Below are 23,429 nucleotides of genomic sequence, written 5' to 3'. Positions count from 1 at the left end.
AAGATGGTCTACTACCATAATTAGAATAACATCCATCTTGCCTTTGTAGAGGAAGATGTGGCTGGTGGCAGGATCATTATCCTATGGGCCTGTTCCCATGGAGGTGCCAGGGGCCCAGCACCAGAAGGTGCTCTCTGAATATCACTTCACAAATCACAGCTTGATTCTCTTTTTTGAACTGCTGATAAGATGGTCCAGAGGATTCTATGGGCCCCTTGGCCTCTTTCTCCTCCCAATGGCACCAAAGGTGAGAGTATGAGTGGACCCTTCTTTTCTGAATGAGAAGGTCTTATTTCACATGAATTTTGACTCAATGGTGAGGAACTATTTGGGGAATTCTGCTGGCAAAGACTGAATATGAAACATCAAGCACAGAAGGATATTTTTCCACAAGTTTAAATTTGAAATCCATTTCAGTTTATTTTTGTCTATTGAGAGCATTTTGTTTCCTTAAATCATTGAGGTATCTTTCAGCATTCTGAGCTGCCAACACATTATCATGTGCTTTTTTTTTTTTCATAGTAAATAAAGTGTGCCTGATAAGAACAAATGGTTCTCTCGAATTCTTCAAGATCTTTGGCTTGCTTTCTATAGGTCTCCAGTGGTTTAATTATATGGCTTATCTTTTCCTCCACTTTGGAATGTTTGTCCTCTTGCTCTACCTGGTAATTTTCTTCTCTTATTAATTTCCTTTGGAGTTTCATTACATTTTCTTGTTATAGTTCCATCATGACTTTAAGTTTATGCTAAAGATTCTGATTTTTGACTTTCAAATTCTGTATTTTCTGCTTGCAAAGTGTGCTGTATGTATACACATGGACGTATAACCAATGTGATCCTGCAATCTGTACACGTGGAAAAATGACAATTTATACCCTATCTGAATCAAATGTATGATATGTCAAGATCATTGTAATGTCTTGAACAACTAATAAAAAATAAATAAAAATTTTAAAAAAGAGAATATAAAAAAGATGCTTGTTCTGTCTTAAGATTGTTAATGTTCTATAAGGTCTTCCTTTGTTTTACCTACTTCAGATAATAAAGTAAAAATTTTATTTCTTTCTCTAAGCTTTTAAAAGAGGCATTTAACTTAGCAACATAAACCAGTTTTTAAAGCTCCTTTTGGCTGATCTTCTAAGTGAGCACCAATTTCTGATTCACTTTCCATTTCCAATTCCAAGTTACCACCATCTGTTAGCACTTCTCCAAGCACAGGAACCCAATCTTTCATCTGCAGCAAGTGTTCATTCAGAGACTTAATGTGATTTTCTTTATTTTTTAAAACTTGTTCTGCATGTACTTTAGAGTGTTCATGTGCCATTTATTAAGGCAATTCAGTTTTTCTTTTCATACTTCAACTTCTTATGAAAGCTATTTTTGTCTTTCCTGAAGTTGGGGATTTTTATTCAAAGAATTTTTTATTGCTACCGTAACTCTTTTATTTATTTGACATATTCTCAAGGTTGTTTTACTTTCAGGTATTTGTGATTTGAGGAATTTTGATTTATCTACTAGAAACTTAATTTTTTTATATATCCCACTATCAATTCATCCTGTTGAGAATGTTTAGTTTTCTCTTCTTGTAGCTCTTTTTCTAGAAAGAATATTTCATCCTCAGGTTTAGATACAGATCTATCCAGGTTTTTATATATTGCCACCAATTTTTCTGCTTTTATTGACTCTTTCTCCAAAATGGCATCCTTTAAAGATGACTTTAAGCCATATCCACAATATATAAAGAGCTCTTACAATTCAATAATAAAAGATAACATAATAAAAAAAGGCCAAGGATACAAACAGATATTTCTACAAAGATACAAATAGCCAATAAAACACAAAAAATGCAGTCTCACTGGCCCTTGGCAAATACAAATCAAGTGAGAGGCCACCACACACCCACCGGGACATCTACAGTGGACAGTAACAGATGTCAAGTGGCATATGGAAAAACCAAGACCCTCAGACATTCCTGGTAGGAGTATGGCAATAAAGCCATCTTACTGGCAGTTCCTTGGAAGGTCAGTGGTGCTGTGTGACACAGCAGCTCTACCTCTCCACACAGATCCAAAAGAAAGAAACTGCAGTCCCTGCACATCTGCAGCAGCATCACTCCTACAGCCAAACCTCCCAACGGGCTGGGGCTGATGAGTGCACAGATCCATGAGCTGGTGAAGGCCCCATGCAGTGGGCACTCCTCAGCCACGGGGGATTCAAGGGCCTGGAGGACAAGGGTGAATCCTGTCAGTCACACCCCACACAGCCACAGATGGCTAAGGGACAGAAAGCAGCCTCCCACTGCCTGAGGTCAGGGTGATGGATGGGACGCAGCAGCAGAGGGGCTGTGGATGGCTGACAGGGATGGGGGTTGCAGTGTTCTAAAACCGACTATGGTGGCAGCCTTGCAATTTTGTGGACACACTAAGCACTGCTTGAGTTTTCCAGGGTGTAGGAGCTGCATCTCATAGAGGGCTGTTCAAAACCCCACCTGGGACTAGGCCACAGGCTCCCACTGGGACCAGGCCACACCACTGCCTATGGCCTGGCGCCTATGGCCTGGAGCTAGCCTGGCACGGGAGGCACTGGGCTCCCTCCTTAGCCCCACACAGAAGAAAACGAGGAGGCCAAGTCCGCCATCCAGACTCACCACCTAAGACTTTTTAAAAAGACTGGATGCTGCAGAGGCCCACGCCTGTCATCTCAGCAGCTTGGGAGGCTGAGGCAGGAGGATCGTACCTGGAGGCCAGCCTCAGCAAAAGAAAGATGATAAGTAAGCAGCTCAGTGAGTCTCTGTCTCTAAATGCATTGGGTGGGGGGTGGGCCTTGAAGCCAGGTGCTGCTGGGGTGGACACTTGCTGGCTCTGGCCTGGGCAGGTCCCTGAGTCAGGACAGCCCCACGGGCTCTCAGCAAGTCAAGACGTCCCACTGCCCCTGAGGTCCCACGTGCAAAGCCAGGAGAAAAAGCCCTCAGCCAACACTATACCTTCTTCCCCTGTCCCTCATGAGTTCTGGGGTCAGACATGGGTCTGCGGGGCAGGGAGCGGGAAGGTCCCCTTGGGAGCAGCCTGTTGGCAGCAGGTCAGAAGTCGCCGAAAATGTGCTCATGTCCCAGATACTCTTCAGCCCCCGCCCCAACCCCATCTTGCCCAGAGCCCTGGGTCCTGGCCCAGTCCAGCATTGGTCACAGCCCAGCCTGCCTCTGGGCTGCACGCTCCCTGGACACCAGGTCACAGCCCCTGCTCCTGGGCTTGGGGGGCAGGGCCATGTCCCTCAGTGCTACTCAACCACGTCCCCGGGACTAGGCACCAGAGTCCTGTTCTGGAGACCACGGGGCTCCATCCCCACAGGCAGGTTCTCGGGCCAGAAAGCTCCTTCCCGTGGAGCTTTCTCTGGGGCTCAGGGTGGACAGAGCAGCACCCTCTGAAGACACCTGCTGGCCAGGCCAGGGACCCTGGGAGGGGGCTGTGAGCAGGGCTCCCCAGCAGAGGGTGCCATGTATCCATGTGGAGCCCTTGGCCAGCCAGGCAGGACCCAGATAGGGGACCCAGTGAGGGGACCCATTGATAGGGACCCAGTGAGGAGATCCAGTATGGGGAACCAGCGAGGGGACTCCTACAGTATCAGGTGGTGGCTGAAGGGCCCCTGGCCCCCAATGCTACTCAGGGTACCCTGAGCTCCCCCAGCAGCTGGCCAGACTGACACCAGCTGCCCCCAAGCTGCAGGAGGTAGTTTGACCCTGATCTTGTTCAGTCACGTCAGGGGACTTGGGGGGACCACACAATGCTGCCCATGAACCTGGGTCATTCACTCAGATCCCAAGGGCAAGGGAGCACCCAGTGGCAGGGACTCGTGGGTGGCCTAGTGCTGTGGTCCCCTAGCTCCTGAGATGGGGCTTCTCCATTGAGAGCAACTGAATTTCCCACTGTCTGTCACTCAGCAGCCAGTCTGGGCAAATGGGGGGGTCACTTCTGGCTCTAGCCGTCCTGAGACACTTGGACCACAGGGTTCTTTTCTAATTCCTGCCCCAGCATGCATTCTCAGGGACTCGTCCCCATAGCCCTCGGCTGCTGGGGTGGAAGAGGCCCTCCTGCCACCTTTGCTGAGAAGACCCAGGCCCAGCTCCTGTTGAACCAGGAAGACAGAAAACCCTGAGGGCGCCACCTGACCACTGAAGCTGCTGGCATGAGGGGAGGCGGGAGGCCTCCAGCGCAGGGGCCCAGGGAGGAATATCCCCCAGCTGTGGCACAGATAGCAGAGCCACTGTGCTAAAGATGTGTCCACGCCATTCTGCACAAGACCCCCTGTCCCCACAGCCTGGAGTAGCTATACTCAAAGGCAGGCTGAGGCCAGGCAGGGGCCAGAGGCCCCACTGTGTCTCCAGGAAGGTCTTACTGTCCTTACTGGTTTTGTTCCTGGAGAGACCTGCGTTCTCCTCAGTGTTTAGAGCAGCTCAACTCACAGTAGACAAGCTACAGAACCAGCCTAGGTTCCCCACAGCAGATGGACGGATAAAGAAACTGTGGTCCCTATACACAGTGGAATATTACTCAGCCATAAAGAAGAATGAAATGATGTCATTTGAAGGTCAGTGGATGGAGCTGGAGAGGACTGTGCTGCTTAAGTAAGCCAATTCCAAAAAACAAAGGCTGAGTGTCCTCTCTGACATGCAGATGCTGACTCACAATAGGGGAGAAGAGAATAGAATTTAATTGGATGAGACAAAGGGAAGGGAGGGGAGGGACTGGGGGATGCAGGAAAATAAATGGATGTCACTTTCCCATGTTCACATAAGAACACAACCAGGGACACCCCACAGTAGGGCCAGTCACAGGAATGAAAATCATACCCTGTGTAGGTGACATGGCAGGATGCATGCTGCTGTCATGGGGAGCTAAGAAGAACCAATTCAGAGACAAATCTGTGTTCCCACCTATGCCAAGGGACAAGGTGCAATGTCATTCAGTGTCCTCATTGAAGATGAAACGGGTTCTGCTGGCCTCTGGATGCCAGTGTGAGGAACCTGACACTCAGGTCACCAGAGGGGCCCCACCTCCTCAGGCCTTTGCTCCCCACGGGAATGTCGAGCCTCAGAGGCCCATGGAGACCCTGCCCATCAGGGACATGGCAGCTGCGGCCTTCAGTCCCCCTGCTGTCTCCTCCCAGGGGCAACATGCACTCCCTTCATCCCATCCTGACTTGTGACATCATGGGAGGGGACAGACCCGGGCAGCAGGGACAGCTGGCAGCACCTACCTGATAACACAGTGGCCTCGATTGGAGGCAAAAATCACGATGGGGGCAATGGAAGATTCCAGAGCTCAGTGCAGGGAGTTGAAGCCCTCGATGTCCAGCATGTGCACCTCGTCCACAAACAGCATGCTGGGGACCCTCTCAGCCACGCCCTGGTCGATGCACTTGTTCACCACCTTGTTGACCTCGCCTTGGGCAGGGTCCCAGCCAGTGGGGGAAATGTCACCTGCTCTCTTCTCCACACCTAAATTCAATCAAGACCCAACCCTGCAGCCTGGTTCTCCTACTGGCTCTCTGACCCAAGGCTGGGTACTGGACCCATTCCAGGTTTGGTGTCATCATTTGTAAACAAGAATCATGCCAGTTGTGGTGGCACACGCCTATAACCCCAGCAGCCTGGGAGGTTGAGGCAGGAGAATCACAAATTGGAGGCCAGCCTCCACAACGTGGTAAGGCCCTGAGCAACTCAGTTGAGACCCTGTCTCTGAATAAAATACAGAATAGGGCTGGGGATGGGACTCAGGGTCAAGAGCCCATGAGTTGAATCCCTGAACCCTCATCTAAAAAAAAATAAAACAGGCATCATCGCCCCCAAATGCCACAAAACGCCTTTTGTGGAGCTGTGTGGGGCACAATGACCAGGAGCTGCCCCATCAAGCCCTGACCCTGATGCCAAGACACCTCATTTGGGAGCTCCAGGGAGATGTGTTTTCAAATGTGAATTCCCCTCTGCTGCACTCAGTCAAGGAGCTCTTTTGGGGGCCGTGCATGACAATGCTTAGGTTAATGAGCTTTCCATCAAGTGCAGTTAGAATCCTCTCCCCAGGAAACCTGAGCAAGGAGGGTCAGAGCAGGCCCAGCCTTGGCCCCAGAAACATCAGCCCTTACAGAACAGCAGGCCCACCTCAGGTCTCAGCCCTCACCTTCCAAACCAGCGTCCCCTGTCATCAGGATGGAGCTGTTCCCAAAGAACCGGGATCTGAGGCCTGTCCTCGCCCAGAGCCATGATGCATGGCTCTCAAAACCGAATTCAGAGACAGATCTGCTCTTGGCCACTCATGGAGGAGCTTAGGCTGCTGCAATGCCTCAAGGCAACAGTGGATTCATGTTGAACTTACATTTTCAGGGAGTAAAGTGGTAATGGTCCGGAGAAGGACACAAAATTAGGGAAGAGCCAGGCGCGATGGCACATGCCTGTCATTCCAGCAGCCAGAGAGGCTGAGGCAGGAGGATCACAAGTTGGAGGCCAGCCTCAGCAACCTAGCAAGGGCCTAAGCAACTCAGCCAGGCCCTGTCTCTAAATAAAAAATAAAAGTGCTGGGACGGGGCTCAGTGGTCGAGGGCCCCCGAGTTCAATCACCGGCATCAAAAAATAAATAAATAAATAAGTCCATAAAGGAGCAAGGGAGACCCACTCCCTGGTGTCAAATTCGGCACCTTTCTGGGACCTCAAGAGAAGCAGATGCTGACCTCTGTGGGGCCAGAGCACACAGTGTGGCCATGGCTTCTAAAGGGAGTGAAGACCCAGAGCCACGCAGTGGGAGGCGCTCAGAGCCAGGAGCTTGTCAGAGAAGGGCTTCTACTTGGCTCTAGGCTTTGGCTTTGCCATGTGTCCTACCTGTGATCTCTGTCTTCTTTGGCTTCATCAACTGGCCCATCATGGACAGGACATCTTGTCCCCCTGTACCTGAGAGGACTTTCTAAGGCAGCTACCAAAGCTCATCCTCCTTCCTCCTGTGGGTCCCTGATGTCACTCAACTTGGAGGCCTGAGGTGGACAGGCCCAGCACACTCCCCTGGAAGGGATGAGGGGCTTCTGAACTCAGAGGGATCCCCTTGAGGTTTCCCCTGACCTGCAAGAATCAAGCAGAGTCGTGTGCGGTGGAACATGTCTTTAAAAATCCTGGCAATTTGGGAGGCTGAGATAGGAGGACCGCAATTTGGAGGCCAGCCTGAGAAACTTAGTGAGGTCCTGAGCAACTCAGCAAGACCCTGTCTCTAAATAAAATATAAAAAGGGCTGCGGATGGGGCTCCATGTGTAAGCACCCTGGGGTTTAAGCTTCAGTACAAAACAAAACAAAAAAAACCTCCGGCCAAGAAGGAAGAAACTCCAATCTCAAGAGTCTCTGGCCTCTCCTGGGAAAAGCTCCAAGGGACTAAAAGAAAAACCAGATTCCCAGCAGAAAGCCCGTTCCTGGTGGGGAGGAGGAGGCCCCTTCAGGATGAAGAGCAAACCTGACTCTCTGTCCAGTGGGGCCCAGAGCAGCGCCAGCTGGGAGCTGGAGGATTTGGAGCTCTTGCTCTATAGAGGCCAGAGCCTCCGTGAGGCTGTCTGAAGCCCTGTGAAGGCTCCCGCCAGGAACCCCCAGCCCGGGGTGGAGAGCAGCCCCCAACAGGCTGGCAGGCGGCCAGGGGCAGACAACGCCCAGAGATCAGCGGTGACAGCATCTGGACATTGGGACAAAGGGGCCGAAGCTCATGTCGTGCTCATTGCTGAGCCTCTCAGAGGGCTTTCAGGAGGACAGCACGGCCCTGACAACTGGTTCCCAGGGCCTTGGGCATGCGCTGGCCCAGCAGAGCCTGTCCCTGGGGCCTGGTGTTGGCCACATCCAGGTCATGCAATATCCCATTCTGGATGACCTCCTTCTTCTTGTGCATGTCGCCCTTGGGCAGGGCATGTCCTCATCGGCCTCCAGGGCGAACTCCGTGGCCTCTGCCTTTGCCAGCAGAGCCATGGGGCACCGGGACCACACAGAGCTCAGTGACAGCCAGGTCTCCGCTGCCCACCGAGGGCCCCCAACAGCAACCTCTGCCTATGCCCCACAGCCGGGGGCCCCGCTTTGGCTCCCAGACCCGCCCGGGCCACACCTGAGACTTTCTGGAAGATTCTCTCCCTTTTCATTTCACTCCTGATAAAGGAGCATCCAGGGGACTCACTGGAGCCGGGGTCCCGGGCTTTTCTAGGTGGTGATTTATGGGTGACACGAGGCCTTAGGCTCATCCATGCACCAGAGAGGTGCAGCCACCATGGGACGCAGCAGCAGATAGAGGACGAGCCACCTGGTGCAGTCCCCAGGTTTAGGACTCAGGGAGGGACACCAGGGAGATAAAGGAAAATGGAAGATGCTGCCTGGTGCAGTGGGAAGGGACAAAGGCTATCTGGTCCCTGTCCCCGACAGGGTTTGCATCTTGCACACTCTGCCTGCTTAAGTCATGAGGAGAGGAAGACAGAGAAATCCAAGGTGACTTAGGTAAAGGGACAGCTGCTGACCTTCCCCCACCCACCACCAATGAGCAAAGTGACACCCTAGTTACCCAGTTGTCCCCCTGGCAGACCCTCATGTGTAACACTGTCCCCGGGGAGCATACCTTCACAGCCCCGATGTTGGCCTCCATGTAGATGACGTCATTGGCCTCCACTCGCTCCTTCTGCAGACTTTAAAAAATGCTGGAGTTCAGCTAAAACCAAACCAAACCAGACAAAGGGGGACTCAGACCACCATGATGCATGTTCCAGTTCCTCCTGACCCCGAGGGAAGGCACCTTTCCGGAAGAGACCTGAGAGGCCAGGCACAGCAGTGCACACCTGTCATCCCAGGGACTCGGAGGCTGAGGCAGGAGGATCGCCAAGTTGTAGGCCAGCCTCAGCAACTTAGCAATGGGAGACTCTCTCTCAAAACAATACAAATCAAAATAAAAAGGGCAGGCTTCTGGCTCCCTGCTTAAGCACTACGGGTTCAGTTCACAGGACTAAACATTCATGGGAATGAGGTCCCTTGGAAGGTCATGACAATATTCTAGAATTAAGATGGAGAGTGTAAACAATGTCATGCATCAAAATCCTGTGTGCTACACAAACTTAAAATGGGTGGATCATGTTCACAACTGCACCCCAAGAGAGCTGCCAGAAGCTCAACAGGACCTGGCCTCTTTGGCCTTGTTGGGGCACTGGCAAACAGGAGCAGGATTGGGGAGTCCCTAGGCAAAAAATTCATAAGCCTCCTTCAAACTCAGACACTTCACAACTCCACACAACACACCTGAGGTCCTTCTGTCCCAGTATCTCATCCATGTGGAAAAACTGCCCAGAAGGACATGAGTTTTGGGGGGGCTGGGGGTACCAGGGATTGGGCTCAGGGGCCCTCAACCACCAAGCCCCATCCCCAGCCCTGTTTGGCATTTTATTTAGAGTCAGGGTCTCCCTGAGTTGCTTAGGGCCTTGCTTTGGCTGAGGCTGGCTTTGAACTTGCGATCCTCCTGCCTCAGCCTCCCAAGCTGCTGGGATCAGAGGTGGGTAGCACCTTTGTTTTGGAAGACAATTTTCCTCTTCTCTGTTAGGCTCATTTCTTTGAGAAGCTGGTCGAAGCAGAGTGATGGATGGCTCAAATTTCCACTGTGTTTCTGTGTCCTCTCTCCTACAGGGAAGAGGACAATTTTTCTCTTTTCACCTCAGGCACTTTTATTCGGTTGATTTTCCAGAAGAACTTTCTCAAGGTGTTATTATTGAGAAGGGGCCACCTTCTCAGAACCTCATTAATCCAGGATGGACAGGATGTGATGAGGGATTAAAGAGATAAAGACAGGTTGTGGAGCCAAGCTCCTGAGATGAAGGCCCCATTAGGAAACAGAAAAATAGCCCTTGGAAGAAGTGACATTTTCATGATCTCCATAAAGCTGTGACCAAGAAACTACCTCAGAGGATCAAAGAATCATCAAGTTATAAAAGGGGGAAAGATGGAGAGATTCTATGGTGGATGGAGAGTGGTCTAGAGATGAGAAACTGAGCCCCAGAGAGCTCAGAGGACTCTCAGGGGTCACCCAGCACCAGAGGACTCACAATCACCCTGCCCCTCAGCCAGCACTGGACACAGGATGACTGTGGAGCCTCTTTCTGAGCCTGAAGACTTGATCTGGAAAACAGGGGAAATGAGATTCTTGGCACCTGCACACACGGGCACACAGCTGTGATGAGCCACAGGTAAAACACCTCCCCAAGCTCACAGCAGGGGACCTGGCCATGCAGCAGGGGAGGTACAGAGCTAGTGTGAGTCAGTCATAACACAGTGGATGAGTAAAAACATTATGAAAAAGAAAGAAAAAAGAAAACAAAATTATGTCCACTTAGACTTTTTGGGGAGGTGAGGGGGCAGTTTGGGGATTTGAACCCAGGGGTGACTTATACCTGAGCCACACCCTCAGCCCATTTTGTATTTTATTTAGAGACAGGCTCTCACTGAGTTGCTCAGGGCCTTGACTAAGTTGATGAGGCTGATCTCCACCTTGTGATCCTCCTGCCTCAGCCTCCTGAGGGGCTGGGATGACAGGCATGCTCCACTGTACCTGGCTGGCCAATGGTTGTCATTTGGGGGATGAGATGGCATTAACAATTTCTTGACTTAACCACACAACTCACAGAAGCAATGAAAAAAGAAAGACCTACCTTATGAAGGGACCTATGTCCTAGTCCTTACGAGGTGTCACTTTATACTACACGGTGTTATCCTGAGTGTCCCATATGGCATCAACAGTGCAGAGGCCAAGGAAAGGGGGACACAGAGGTCACACCACCTGCCTGTGCCACAGTGCTGAGGACAGGGCTCAGGACAGACACCCCTTGAGCTGTGTGGTGCCCTTGGCTGTCTTGAGCCCTATGATCACGTGGCTGATGGTCTTGCCATGGGGTTCTCAGTCTCACATGACGTCAGCTCCGTCACCTTCCCCTCATAGACCTCCTTGGCCTCCTTTATCCACAGCCCTGGAAGGGATGGCCGATGCGTACATGGTGAGAAGTGGGACCATCCTTCTCTTCACATACATCTCCTCCTCACCAACAACCTTCTTACCTCAAACTGCCACAGCACAAGAACTGACAAGTCACCTTACAGTACAACCCAGTGACAACATCATGGGTGGAGAGCAACTCTTCTGGGAGCGGTGACACAGGCCTGTCATTCCAGCTCAGGAGGCCGAGGCAGGAGGATTGTAAGCTGGAGGCCAGCCTCAGCAACTCAGTGAGGCCCTGATCAACTCAGGGAAACCCTGTCTCCAAATAAATTCAAAACAGGGCTGGGAGGTGGCTCCGTGGTTAGGATCCCCGGGTTCAATCCCTGGTGCCCCTCCTCAAAAGAAAAAAAAAAAAAGGGTCGCTGCTCTCCCGACAAATGGGGAGGCCACAGAAGACTTCTGCTGGCAGGTGGCCATCAGGATCCCTGTGAGCTGATATGGAAATATCCCAAAGGCAGAGACACACAGCCACATGATCAGACACTCAGGCCACTTCCCTCGGTTCAAGGGGTGCTGGGAGCAACCACTAAATATGAAATCAAGTACTCTTTACTTATTAAGTTCCATAAGGTAATATATTTAAACATTATGTGTGTTTTCATAAATTGGTAAATGGAAAAATGTTTAATATTGCTTTGTGTCTGTGTCTTTGCTGAAATAAGGTTACTAAGTGTTAAGATTCTATCGTGTAGTTTATATACAAAGAGTAGAAAAATTTTCAGTTGGTTTTCAATTATAGTATTATAGTATCATAAAAACATGAAAGTCTTTCATCTTATTAAAGTGGAGTAATTTGTCTAAATCAGAAATTTTATAAGAGTTGTTTCAAAATGTGAATTTATAAAAAGGGTTAACGGTTAAAAAAGAGATAGAAAAAGATTCAAGATGTGGAAATATATTTTAATATAAAAGGTTAAAGGAAAAAGAAATGTTTCTAGATGAGATAATCTCTGTGTGGTAATGTAAAAAGTTGTAAAATGCCGTTTAAAAAGATTTTGAGGAAACTAGACTTACTTTAAAAGCTTGAGAAAGGAAGAAAGAAGAAAAAGGTATTTGTACATGGCAGATTGAGACAAAGCTTCTCAATGGAGTTAAAAAAAAAGCCTTTGGTTGATGGGCAGCCATGTAAACTAACATTGAAGCGATTTAAACAAAATCTAAGCCTCGTTTAAAAGAGTGAAGTTGTAGGTGGTGAAAAAGTACATTTAAAAGTACAGTACAGATGATAATTAAAAGGCTTTAAAAGGTTAAATTAAAGGTGGTTAAAATGCCTTCATGATGGAGGAAAGAAGCTTAGTTAATCTTAAAGGCATTGCTTAAAAAAATGAGAAAATAATAGGATAAAAGATATTTAGATAAAGAAGATTAAAAATTTAAAGTGAAAAACTTTAAAGACAGAAGTATAGAAAGTTAAAAAGAAAAAAGATAAAGAAGATGTAGAAAGATAGAAAAGATGTAGGAAGACAAGAATTTTAAACCCACAAAATAGGAAGAAAAAAAAACTAGGAGGAAAATAAGCAACTAAGGGTAAAAATACAAACCTTAGGGGAAAAAAAAAAAACTAGAAGATAGAAATAAGATAAAAAATGGTTGAAAATATCAAGTAAGGTATTACAGATAGAAAATGCAAAAAGCTAAGACAACTATTAGATACAGACATACTTATTAAAGCAAAAAGAGGGAATTGAAAAGGGGTATATATCCCCCAAAGATAAACTTAAAATAACCCTTTTTACTCTAAACTTTTAAAATTTGGATTCATCAGGACTTAGTGCTGCAGAAAGACATATGTATCCAAAAAATGTACATAAGCCTAAAGTACTTTGGAAAGATATTCTAACAGGACAATGGAAAGGTCCTGACCCAGTGATTGTCTGGAGTCGGGGGTCTGTTTGTGTTTTTCCACAGGGAGAACAGCAGCCCATTTGGATTCCAGAGAGATTAACTAAAACAGTCTCTACAGATCGAAAAGAAGATGATTTGACTCAAATCCATAACAGCTGATATCCAGAACTCCAGCTTGGCCATTCTTACATCTGCAACAGTGATTAACCAGGATGCTTTTTTCAATAGCTATTTTATTATTGCATTTTCCACATCATAAGGTTCTATTTTTATTTTTTGAGCTCATACAAACCTAGGTTAATGTTTTTCTGATCAGTTTTATTTTTTGACTGTGGAGTTTTTAAACATTGCAATGGAGATTTCACCTAGGTAAAGCTACAAGGCCTTTACTATTTTCTTATGTGTTGTACGTTTGTGTACACTCTTGTGTTTTGTGTTGTATGTCTGTATGTGCGTATGTCCATATTTCTTATATGAGGAGCGCTCATGAAAAAATGGATCCGAATTATTATTATTTTTAATCACGTGATTTAAATGGTTTAATTTAAATTAGGTAAACAGCTGTTAAGGATTGTTTTTAAAGGTGGTTAACAGATCTGTTTGTTTACTAGTTTAAATTAGGTAAAAGGCTGTTAAGGATTGTTTTTAAAGTAGGTTAACAGATCTGTTTGTTTACTTTCACCTTTCCTTTTCATTATATTTAATAATTCTTTTCAGGATAATGTCTTTTTAGCATCATTGCCAGAATTCCCATCTCCATCCCAGTGCCGGTGAAGACAGCTTCTATGATAGCTATCACAGTAAGCTGTATAAACTGATGCATCAATGAATATAACTCAACAAGTAATGCTCAATCAAGGAGTCAACTTACTTTGGGAGGAAATGGATTTTGGGAGGAAATGGATATATTGATAGATTCCTCTGCTTTGAACTGCTTGCAGAACTTGCCTGGACTATGTAACTATCGTTTGGTGCAGCGAATTGTGGTAATGCTGGCATATCTTTGCTGATGGTGTCACTAGTGATGCAATTTTTATTTCCTTGCCAGCGCACCCCATGTTAATTGTGGTAGTGCTGACATATCTTTGCTGATGGTGTCACCAGTGATGCAATTTTTTCCCAAGGAGCCGTCAATTGGCTTGGTGTCGTGGCATTTCTGTATCCTCCTCCCTTCTGCTAGTGATGGTCTAAAATTTGGGGGCCAATGGCTTATGCTGGACCGGTAGTCAGTGACGGGTATGATCCAATTACAGTGGTATCAACCTAAGACAGGAGGCTGATGCCTAAATGTCAGTTTTCCGATGACGGGTAAGAACCATATGTTGAATTGGACAACCTACCAGGCACGGTCCTTAAGCCACATTGCTTGTTGTTTAATTAATCAGAAGGGGGGAGATGCTGGGAGCCATTAGCCAAGTAGGTATGACAATTTCCTTGCCAGCGTACCCCATGTTGCTGACATGTTGCAGCGACATTGAATGTAGGTGACCTTGCTCAAGGACCAAGGCAGATTAGGGTGTTCCCGGTTTTAAGATAATCGTGTTTAGGGCGTTCCCAGTTTAGGTTCCAGGTTTAAGGTTTAAGATTATTCCTCCTGGGAATAGGGCGTATCCTGCTGCCTGAGTTCCCCTTGAGTTCTCACGGGATTTAGACAGTATTCTTTTGGAGGTAGAAGCCCAGTGGGTGTGGATTTGGGCAGAGAACGTGGATTTGGGCAGAGAATGTGGATTTCCCCAGAACGTGATGGTAGACGGCTGGTGTGAGTTCGGGAATAAAGAGTTGCTGTTTGAATCTACAAGCTGTGTGGTGGCTCGTGATTGTGTGCCCAGCCAGACTGCGGCATTTGTGCCCAGCCAGACTGTGGCAAAGGGGGGCATTATCTTATCACCCTATCCCTTGCCTTCTCTTCTCCAGAAACCCAACCAGGACAAGGACACTCAAGACTGGAAGCTAAGGGCCAGCTCTCCTCTGCCTGTGATCCACCTGAGAGCCTATAAGTGGGGCTTGTGGAAAACATCCAACAGGGTAGCCACATTCTGTGTTTGATGAACCAAATTCACAGCTCCTGAACCCCAAAACAAGCTTCCCAAACAAAGCCCGAAGCAGCTGTGCACACCTCGAGTCCAAGTAGCTGCAGAGGCTGAGGCTGGAGGATCATGGGTTAGAGGCCAGCCTCCACAACACTGAGTCCCTGAGCAACTCAGGGAGACTCTGTCTCTAAATCAATGCAAAATAAGGCTGGGGTCGGTGCTCAGGGGTCGACGGCCCCTGGGTTAAATCCCTGGTACAAAATAAAGAAATTTTCCAGACAACATGAAGGTATCAGAAAACTCTATCAAGCTTGGAAAATTCTGGGCTTTTAAGCCTACTTTGATTTTTTTAATAGAACCATTTCTATTTTGCAAAGAGGAAATTCCTCCAAATGGAATGCCTGCCCATACTCACTGTGAGGGGACAGTGACATTAAATTTCTCCAGGAGAGGAAGAAAGGCATCCCCAACTCTCAGCCACTCATATTTGTCTAGAAGTTTCTTGGTGGTGACAAGTAGACAGAGGAAGGCCCAGTGGACCATGGGCCCAGCTTTTGGCCAAGAGAGAGGCTGTGGGCGCTGTCTCTGGCCAAGACAGCACAAAGGACACGGGTTTCATCTGCTGGCTCAGGTTTCTAAGTCCCTGACAGGGACTTTATCACATCAAGGAAGTGGCACAGACGGGGACAGATGACCCTCTCTCCCTCTCTCTGCAGCTTTGCAGGAATTCAAAGATGTGGGAAAAGCAGGCTTCTGTCTGAGGGGACACCACAGCTTGCCCTTTATTCTGTGGTAGGATCTAGAAATTTCTCCTCACCTGCTGCCACCAAAAGCCCTGCTGTGTCCCCCACCACACCACTCCAGGGGCCACTCCCATCAAATGTGCCTGGTGACCTCTACTTTTTCAAATTTTAAAGCATTTCAGTTCCCACTGAGCCACTGAAATACAAGCAACTGTGTGAAGGCCAGTTTTATCAGGTTTTTGTCTCACAAAAATGGGGGTTTTAAATTTTTTTTTAAGTTGTAGATAGACATAATTTCTTTATTTTTTCAATTATTTTTATATGGTGCTGAGGATGCAACCCAGGGCATCACACATGCTAGGTGGGTGCTCTACCACTGAGCCCCTGACCCATCCCAGAAAAATGGTGTTTTTTAAATTTAAGTTCTTAAAATATTAATATCCAGGTATTTGAAAGGTAGTAATATCTTACTTGTCACATATTTTTCTTGGTTCCTTTTTGTACCAGGAATGGAATTCAGGGGCCCTGAACCCTGGAGCACCATCCCCAGCCCCTTTTATATTTTATTTAGAGACAAGGTCTCACTTAGTTGCTCAGGGTCTGGCTAAGTTTCTGAGGCTGGCCTCCAACTTGCTATCCTGCTGCCTCAGCCTTCTGAGCTGTTGGAATATGGTTCATATGTTTAACTTATGAGTTGAATAAAATCACTGGCACATGTTTAAATAAGGAAAAGTAATCCAGGCACCGTAGCACACATCTGTAGCCATAGTTACTCAGCATACTGAGGCAAGAGGATGGTTTGAACCCAGGAGTTCCAGGATTGCCTGGGAAACATAGTGAGATCCTGAAAAATAGGACATGAAAAGGGAAAATAAAAGAAGATATGAAGAAATAAAAAACAATAGAGAGAAAATTTTTAAACGTAAAACCCAGTTGTATACATGTATAATCCCAGCATCTCAGGAGGCTGAGGCAGGAGGATCGAGAGTTGGAGGCCAGCTTCTGAAACTTGGTGAGACACTGTCTCTAAATAAAATATTAAAAGGGCTGGGGAAAGGGCTCAGGGGTGAAGTGCCCCTGGGTTCAATTCCTGGTACCAAAAAATAAAAATAAAAAGCCTAAGTTCAATGTGACACAAAGCTTAGCTTCTAGACACAAGTTCAGAATTAGAACTCTTCAGTTCAGCATTAGTGTCACACAGGGGCTAGGGGTGGCTCAGCAGCCATGGTCTCAAAAGGAGAGAGAGAGAGAGAGAGAGAGAGAGAGAGAGAGAGAGAGAGAGAGAGCCCCATAGTTGAGTGCTTACAGGGACCTGCTGGGGAAGATCAAAGGCAGAGCCAGTCCCACAAAGAGGAACCGCAGGAAGATAGAGTGCCAGCCATGGGGGTACCAGGTGGCTGTGGGGGGTGAAACAGGGTCCCATGATGTCTCCCCACTTCCAAATGCTGCACCCTCCTACTGCGTTTTCTTTCCTTCAGCATTAAATCAAAAGTTCCCCAAGTAGACTGCTTAGTCTTTTTATTTATTTATTATTTGTTTGGGTACCAGGGATGGAATCCAGGGGCCTTCGACCATTGAGCCCTGTCCCCAGCCCTTTTTATATTTTATTTAGAGGCAGAGTCTTGCTGAGTTGCTCAGGGCCTCAGTAAGTTGCTGAGGCTGGCCTCCAAATTGTGTTCCTTTTACCTCATCCCCCTAAGCTGCTTGGATGGCTAGCTACTCTTGCCTGTCTTGTCAACAGCACCAAAAGAACATGAGCATTTTTAAGATGAAAGGATTCAAAGCACCGGAGAAGCAACAGCCATCGTTCACACTGATGTGATACTCACCAATAGCCCTGCGGAAGTTCTCCATCAGCACCTCTGTCTTCTTGATCTTCATGAAGTAAACTTTGCTCCCCACCAAGGAGCAGAAAGGCACCTTACTCCCCAGCTCCTGTGCAATCGCCAGAGAAAGGGCTGTCTACAGAGGCAAGAAAGGAAAGGTTTTCATTTTACAGTCTTGAAAACATTATTCAAACCCATCTATAAAAATATTTATTCAAGAGGCTGAACATGGTATTGCACACTTGTGATTCCTGAGACTCAGGAGGCTGAGGCAGAAGGATGGCAAGGTGGAGGCCAGCCTCAGCCACTTATCAATACCCTGGGCAACTCAGTGATACCCTGTCTCTAAATAAAATATATAAGTTTGGGGAATGGGGCTCAGGTGTTAAGTGCCCCTTGGTTCAATCCCTGGGACCAAAATAAATAAATAAATAAACAACACTAACAAATCAGGAAGGATTTATTACATGACCTTTATTTTATGTTAAAAGGCCAGAAAATAATGGATAATACATGAGGCCAAATCTGTAAGCGGTGGCTTGGTCTGCACAAGCTCCCCCTGACAGTGCCCTGTGGTCAATTATAAATTGATGCTCAGTAACATAACTTTGGTTGGCAGATGCTAAAGAGAACCTGGTGAAACAGACATGTCATCAAATACCAAGTTTTAGAAAGCATATGCTCTCAAGTGGGTCCAGGACTGGGAAATGCCATGGCCTCTGAGTGCCATTTCATCCTCCCTCATCTCTGAAATAAGAATGAGGTCAGACCCTAGGTGTGTAGGCCAAGCAGAGCCTCCTGAGATGCTGAGGGCCTCACTAAGTTGCTGAGGCTGGCCTCCAACATTAGATCCTCCTGCCTCAGCCTCCCAAGCTGCTGGAACAAGGCCAACTGAAGCTACTGCTTCAAAGATGGACCAGGGAAGGCTCCTCTTTTCAATGCCCGTTTGGTTTCAGCTCTGAGCAGCCGATATGGGGGATGATCAGCGAATGCTGTCAGGAAAAATCCACTAGCCCATGGGGCAGAGGTTGCTTCTAGTTCTGATCTTCTCCCTGTTTTCTAGGGTGGTCTTGAGCACACAATAGTGCTAATGCTGGACAGCCTCATCTGGCGAACTAAAATACTGTTTAGATTACAAGAAGCCAACAAGCTGCCCACAGGATGGTTTGATTGGGACCACGTAGTTTTATATGTGCCTTTAAACTTGGCTTTTTGCGGGGGAGGGGGATTGAACGCAGGGGCCCTCAACCCCTGAGCCCCATCCCCAGCCCTATTGTGTATTTTATTTAGAGACAGGGTCTCCCTGAGTTTCTGAGGGCCTCGCTTCTGCTGAGGCTGGCCTCAAACTCGCTATCCTCCTGCCTCAGCAACCCAAGCCAGCCACTGGGATTAAAGGCATGTTCCACCGTGCATGGCTCTTGCCATTTTTTGAACCCTAGGAACTTTCCTGTTAAAATCCAACTATTTGGTTTCTGTTGAGAAACCAGGTCTGGACACAGTGGCCCTCTTTTAGTGAAAGGGCACCACATCCTTGGGCTTGAGCAAGTCACTTTGCTTACCTCGCTGCCCGAATGCTTAGGCACCTGAGTTGGCAAGCCCAAAGCATGTGTTCTAATAGCAAAGGGAAAATGAACACAGAGGGATGCGATTCCAACACCATGAGGCCCAGGGGAGGCCACAGGTGGCAGTGCTCATCTGTTTTATTTTGATGTTCCTGGGAATGGAACCCAGAGCCTTGTATGTGCCAGGCAGCTGTCCCACCACTGAGCCTCAGGCCCAGCTTTCCTTATTTAGAGACAGGGTCTCACTGAGCTGCTGAGACTGGCATCCACGTTGAGATCATCCTGCCTCAGCCTCCCATGTTGCTGGGTTTACAGTTGTGAGCCACTGTGCCTGACTCTTCCCTGTTCTTTCACAGCCCCCAACTCCCCATTCTCAGTTTCCAGTGTCAAAGACAGTGCCCACTAGCCACTGAACAGCATCCCTGCCTCCTTCCACCTAATACTGAAGGGGTGACCATTACCCTTCCATTCAAATAGAAACAATACTTGGTTAAGAATGGCTCCTTTTCTGTCCAGCTTTCTCCAATTAAAAGCTCATGGAAGGGGCTGGGCTGGGGCTGGGGCTCAGTGGTGGAGCACCCGCCTAGCATGTGCAGGGCCCTGGGTTTCTTCCTCCATGTGACATAATAATAAATAAATAAAACAAAGGTATTCTGTCCAACTACAACTAAAAAACTATATTATAAAAAAGAAACTCATGGAAGAAAGGCACATATACCTACCCTTTCCTATGGAGCTCTTTATATCTCACTGATCTTTCCATAGCCTGTCATCTTGAAAATCTAACTTGTATTTTTTAATATTTTAATATTATCAGGCCTCCCAGCTGATCAATCACTACCCACCAAGACACATCCCAGACCTTTATGTTGTTTATTTTTGAACAGGGTTGCATTATTCATATTTATTTTTAATTTTTTTTTTCTTCGAAACAAGTTTAATTTTGTTCCAGCCCTAAATTGGGGGAAGAACTTAAATCTTAAAAAATTCTCAAAAATCAAGCCATTATAAAGTTAAGCACCCCTCCCCTTAGCAATAAATATTGAACTGATATAGGTGACGGAACTAATATAACTGATTTAGGTGTAGATGGACACAACACAATGCTTTTATCTTTATGTGGTGCTGAGGATCAAACCCGGGTCCTGTCCATGCTCTGTGAGCCCTCTACCACTGAGCCACAATCCCAGCCTACTAACTTGTATTTTATGGATTAAGAAACTGAGAGCTGGGTGTGGGGGTGCACTCCTGTCATCCCAGCAGCTTGGGAGGCTGAGGTGGGAGGATGGCTAGTTGGAGGCCAGGCTCAGCAACCTAGCAAGGCCCTGAGTAACTCAGCAAGACCCTGTCTCTAAAATAAATACAAAAATGTCTGGAGATGGGGCTCAGGGGTTAAGCACCTGAGTTTGATCCCTGGAAGCCCCCCCAAAAAAATAGGAGAGTCTTTTCTCTGTTTTTTGGGTACAGCCTTGCAGTGCAGGTTGTTTGGCAGCATCGCTGGCCACTAACACTGGAGTCCCCCCATCATGTTTTGAAAACCACAAGAGACGACTCTCCAGATAGTGGCAAAGATCTTCTGGAGGGCAAAACCAGCCCAGGTTGAAAATCACTTCAGAGCTAATCTCACCTAGCTGGACTTCCAGAAAGAGCACACAGAGAACAGGAACAGGCCACAGCTCAGGGGTTCAGAGCTGGCGACTGTCCACACCAACGACACCAAACAGTGAGTCTCAGAAAGCCCTGTGGACATTAAGAAAGGGAAATCAGGGGAGGACACCCTATCCAAAAGTACCTCCAAAACATCCAGAAAGGAAGGTTCCAACCCTGAAAATCAGACTTCTTAAGAGCAACACTGGAAGACAAAAAGTACCAAATAACACTGAGTAAAACAGCACTGAAGGAAACAGCTATCATGCTGGTGCTGTGGCGCAGGCCTGTCATCCCAGCAGCTCGGGAGGCTGAGGCAGGAGGATCAAGAGTTGGAGGCCAGCCTCAGCAAAAGCGAAGCCCTAAGCAACTAAGTGAGACCCTGTCTCTAAATAAAATGTAAAAAGGACTGAGGATGGGGCTCAGGAGTCGAGAGCTCCTGGGTTCAATTCTTGGGGTTCAATTCTTGGTAACGCCCCCACCAAAAATGGAAGACGACTTGGACAAGCTAATGTTCCTGTAAGTGCACACTGTATGGCATTCCAGCCTCAAAAAATTTCCCCCAGACACAGAACTTCTTCATCCACCATCAGACACCACAAAACACACCCTGGCAACTCCATATGTACAACTTCAAAATTAGAATTCAAGCTTTTTTCACAGATGATTGTGTTTCTGCTTCTGAAAGGTCAAGTGGCCTGCCCCAGGCCTCCCAGCTGATCAATCAATACCCACCAAGATGTAGCCCAGACCTTTATGTTGTTTATTTTTGAACAGGGTCACATTAAGTCACTTAGAGCCTGGTGAAACTGCTGAGGCTGGCCTCCAACATGTGATCCTCCTGTCTTAGCCTCCAGAGTCACTGAGATGACAGGCAGGGGCCACCACCCCTTGTAAGAGCCCACTTCTTTACATACAAGAGTGCAGGCTCCTACTCTCCTGTGCCAAGAGGCCCTTCCAGAGAACAAGCCATGCCCAGACCAGGAGCTCTGGGAAGCCTGAGGATCTGGCCAATCCCCTTGCAGATCCCAACAAGCTCCACCATGTGTCCTCTTTTGTCCCCTGGAAAGCCCAAATTGGGGGGAATTATCAAACCCTCTGCCCAATTCCAGCATTTTTAATCAGTCAGCAGTTTGAAGCTCAGACTCAACTGAGACATTTTGTGCCATCAGGAGACTTCCTGTTTCTCTGCCCAGAAAACACTAGAAGCCCCTTGAAGATCAAAATTGTGTTTCTGTTATTTGTCAATCATGCACGTAGCCAAAATAGTGGTGGGCAAATTTCACATTCAAAAAAATACTGGCTGACTCATTTTCCCCCTCCAAAAATGTGCCACAGAAGATTTTTAAATATTTTTTTAATTGTGCATGGACATAATATCTTTGTTTCAATTTTTTAATATTTATTTTTTAGTTGTAGTTGGACACAATACTTTTATTTCACTTATTTATTTTTATGTGGTGCTGAGGATCGAACCCAGGGTCCTGCACATGCGAGGCGAGCACTCTACCACTGAGCCACAGCCACAGCCCGTCACAATTTTTTACGAGTCCCTGGACCAAGAGAAATGGATTTTCAGCTGGGCGCGGTGGTGCATGCCTATAATCCTACCACTCAGGAGGCTGAGGCAGGAGGATCACGAGTTGGAGGCCAGCCTCAGCAACATAGCAATACCCCCAGCAACTTTAGCAAGACCCTGGCTCTAAATAAAATACAAACATGGGAAGTGACTCAGTGTTGATTGCCCCCAAGTTCAATAACTGGTTAAAAAAAAAAAAAGAAGAAGAGAAAAGAAAAGGAAAAGAGATACATTTCCCAAGCAAAGGAGACTTGAAAGAGTTCAAGGACCATCCCAGAGACCAGACCCCTCTTAGGACTTTCCCCTCCCTCTGACCAGGATGATTTTCATTCTAGAAGTATGAGTTGAGATCAGATTCCTTTCTTAAACACACATATGACCCACGTCGGTAAACAAAGACTAGTTAAGATGCATATTCCAACTGGCTTCAACGTGAGAATCATCCTCTTGGGCAGCAGAAATCAACGAGAACACAAGCACCTTTCCAGTTCCCAGGGGTCCGGCCCACAGCAAGGCTCTTCCTGCCATTTTCCTGCTTTCAATTAATTCTTCTATGATGTCACATGCCTGCAGCACAGAAGGGAGAAATGGTCACTATTACTGTGTTTCAGTGGGGAAAAAAATGCAGTCCCTGGTCCAAACAATTCACAGACTCGTCCAACCAACGCTGAGAGCCAGCACCCTCCAGGCACAGCTCTGGGTGCCCAGACAGTGGAGGTGAGAGAGGAAAGTCTGCTGGGCACAGTGGCCCACACCTGTGATCCCAGGGACTCGGGAGGCTGAGGCAGGAGGATCTCAGTTCAAAACCAGCCTCAGACAAAGTGAGGCCCTGAGCAACTCAGAGAGACCCTGTCTCTTAATAAAATACAAAATAGGTCTGGGGAGGGGCTCAGGGGTTTAGGGCTCCCCCCGCCCTCCAAAAAAGACATAGACAAGAAACCAGAGGCTTTTCTTTGGCCCTTTCTGTTACTAGGAGACTCCAAGGCCACAGTCACAAGCTCATATAAATTGCAGGTTTCTGTAGTTGCTCAGCCTCCAGGGAGACCATGGGCCATGACTCTAGGGTACAGCAGCTTAGAGGTGGTGGAGTGCAAACCTCCAGATGTCATTACTAAACTCGGTGGCCTATAGATAGGCCATTTTTTTCTGCAAATAATAATAAT

General features: G+C 47.4%; 1 pseudogene; it reads right to left on the bottom strand.

Moving 5' to 3' along the window:
• Positions 1–5,217: 5,217 nt before the first annotated feature.
• Positions 5,218–22,809, bottom strand: LOC139704202 (ruvB-like 1; annotated as a pseudogene).
• Positions 22,810–23,429: the final 620 nt, after the last annotated feature.

The sequence above is a fragment of the Marmota flaviventris genome, unplaced genomic scaffold, assembly GCF_047511675.1.
Source record: "Marmota flaviventris isolate mMarFla1 unplaced genomic scaffold, mMarFla1.hap1 Scaffold_44, whole genome shotgun sequence".
Taxonomy (NCBI): domain Eukaryota; kingdom Metazoa; phylum Chordata; class Mammalia; order Rodentia; family Sciuridae; genus Marmota; species Marmota flaviventris.
Note: the sequence above shows the minus strand (reverse complement) of the source record. Positions and strands in the feature narration are given on the sequence as shown.